The following is a 2572-nucleotide window of genomic DNA, read 5'->3' as shown; positions in this document are numbered from 1 at the left end:
TGGGGGAGAACAACTGCAGGCTGGGGAAGAACAGCTGCAGGCTGGGAAAGAACAGCTGCAGGCTGGGGGAGAACAGCTGCAGGCTGGGGAAGAACAGCTGCAGGCTGGGGAAGAATAACTGCAGGCTGGGAAAGAACAGCTGCAGGCTGGGGGAGAACACCTGCAGGCTGGGGAAGAACAACTGCAGGCTGGGGAAGAACAGCTGCAGGCTGGGGAAGAACAGCTGCAGGCTGGGGAAGAACACCTGCAGGCTGGGGAAGAACAGCTGCAGGCTGGGCGTTTATAAACGCCAAGAGTGTGGAAGTATTACCTTGATCAGCGATGCTCGTCACATTACCTCGAGCACATATTGTCAATATATTGTCATATATTGAGGCAGGTGTTTATTTCCCCTCTTGTGTGTTATCTGGACATCATGAATGGGAGACGTGACCAGGTAATCACTACACAAGAATGTTATTTACCTGAGGACAACTGATAAGTACTTCCATGAAGATTATGAGAGTAATCCATCCTAAGTAGGATGACCAGCTGCAGGATGGGATAAGTGATGACCACAAGTACGAAGGACTTAAGTAAAGCCACTTAAGTGATCCCTCAAAAATAGAGGGCTAATTCGAAATTAAACCAATTAAGGGGTAAAGGAAAATACATTACCGACTAATTATTCACATTTATTGACATAATAGTAATTATCATAACTTATACTTTATGATACAGGAGGAAGATTAAGTGACGTAAAAGACTCATACAAGCACAAGACACACTCGTATTTACAGTAATGTTCAGGAAATCATCCGAGATATTAGGATTCAAGCATGTGGTTTTGAGGGGGGCTGGCCTGTATGCATACATGGATACGTACATGTATAGATATGTATATGAATCAAAAAGTTATCACGTGATTCGACGAATATGCAGGAAATCGCTAGAATACAGAAGACACGACACGCCAAACTGTTCCGTGATTTGCGTTTCATCTTGTTGCTAAACCTGGTCTAACCCTCTGAACCTTTTCGATATTTCTTCTGTCCTTGCTGGGGTTGAGGGGTCAACCCCAAACCCCCATACACAGGATGGTGCCACTCTGTCAGTGGACTTCATACCTATCCTGTGACTGGCCGTGGACCCCATACCTATCCTGTGACTGGCCGTGGACCCCATACCCAACCTGTGACTGGCCGTGGACCCCATACCTATCCTGTGACTGGCCGTGGACCCCATACCCAACCTGTGACTGGCCGTGGACCCCATTCCCATCTTGTGACTGATAGTGGACTCCATACCCACATACACGGACAGAGACACACACACATAAGACTGCAACTAACCCAAGGAGTTTGGACCACCTGCTGAAGTAGCTCTGACCAATTGTAAACATTGACAGCAAAAAGAGACACACATTATGTCACTATCCAATTGAACAACAACAAAAAATAATCCAAGCGTTTACAGACAACTGGATAGCTAATGTTCAAGAAATGTCCATGTATTTTATCCAGGATTGTTCAACGTTCCACGGAAGATATTCAGAGTTCACCTGCCGTAGACAGTATACACACACTGCCTGATGCAAGTCTCTGGTTTACTTTATGGCGGTGTAAACTGCGGTAATCTAAACAGATCACTATCCTTCTGCCTCTGTCACAAATTTTTCAGGCAAGAAAACTTCTTAGCGCGTAGATTTTCTTCTAGGGAATGATTGGTTTGGTCTTTGGGACCGTCAAGTCCCCTCTACAGAGTTACTGAAGCCCTGGCATTCTAGCTTTCAGACCAGCTAGTAAGTATCCATCGGTCTGGAACATAGTTCAGGACTTTGAGAGTTTAGACACTAGAAACCCATTTGAATTGACTTTTTGAATGTCAATTCGAATTCAATCAATTTGACGACGAAATTTTACAAAAAGTGCTTCAGGGTCGGGTTTACGAGATGTTTCGTTTCGAATATAACGTAAAAAACTTATTAAAACTACTTGATCTATCCCATTAAGTTAAAAGTATTGCTCTGCCTGAAAGACAGCTGTAAAACATTATTTAGTAAAATTTGATTTTAGTGTAGGACTTATATTTAACTATACTGTACTTACCTAAAGCACTCTGGTTATTTTGATCAAAAGAATAAATTCGTTCAGTGTAATATATACAAGTATTTGCATGTTGCGGTATTGTGTCCATGTAAATATTCCAGTTTAACTAAATCGGTCCGTGTACCACCCTGGTACAACGTGCTGGTTCCCACTCAGGACCGTTTTAATAACATATTTTTGGAGCACCTTGAAGTTTCTGGTTTTTGATCTTGGTGCTTGTGACCTTCTCAGTCACAGATTTAATGTGCTGGTGACAGCTCCTCGGAGGTGTGGCTTGGCTGCTCACAGACTAAATTATGCTGGGAGTAGCATTGAGATCCCAAGGCAGAAATAGAGAGTAGAAAAAAGGTGCTTTACTACGATTTTCTTTAATGTTAGGGGTTTTGAAGAGCATTATTGAATGGCTTATGAATAAAGCCGTGTGTGTGTGTGTACTCACCTATTTGTGCCTGCAAGATCGAGAATTGACTCTTGGATCCCGCCTT

General features: G+C 43.2%; 1 long non-coding RNA gene across 1 annotated transcript in view; it reads right to left on the bottom strand.

Annotated features, from left to right (window-relative positions):
• Positions 1-653: 653 nt before the first annotated feature.
• LOC138352388 (uncharacterized) overlaps positions 654-2572 on the bottom strand; it is a 3123-nt gene continuing 1204 nt past the window's right edge. Inside the window, exons 1-2 of the long non-coding RNA XR_011222794.1 lie at positions 1167-2572; positions 654-1136 (exon numbers count right to left, since the gene is read on the bottom strand). The exon at positions 1167-2572 is cut by the window's right edge and continues 1204 nt beyond it. This is a non-coding gene — a long non-coding RNA (uncharacterized lncRNA). The remainder of the gene's footprint in view (positions 1137-1166) is intronic.

The sequence above is a fragment of the Procambarus clarkii genome, chromosome 53, assembly GCF_040958095.1.
Source record: "Procambarus clarkii isolate CNS0578487 chromosome 53, FALCON_Pclarkii_2.0, whole genome shotgun sequence".
Lineage (NCBI taxonomy): Eukaryota > Metazoa > Arthropoda > Malacostraca > Decapoda > Cambaridae > Procambarus > Procambarus clarkii.
This window is presented reverse-complemented; position numbering and strand designations above follow the sequence as displayed.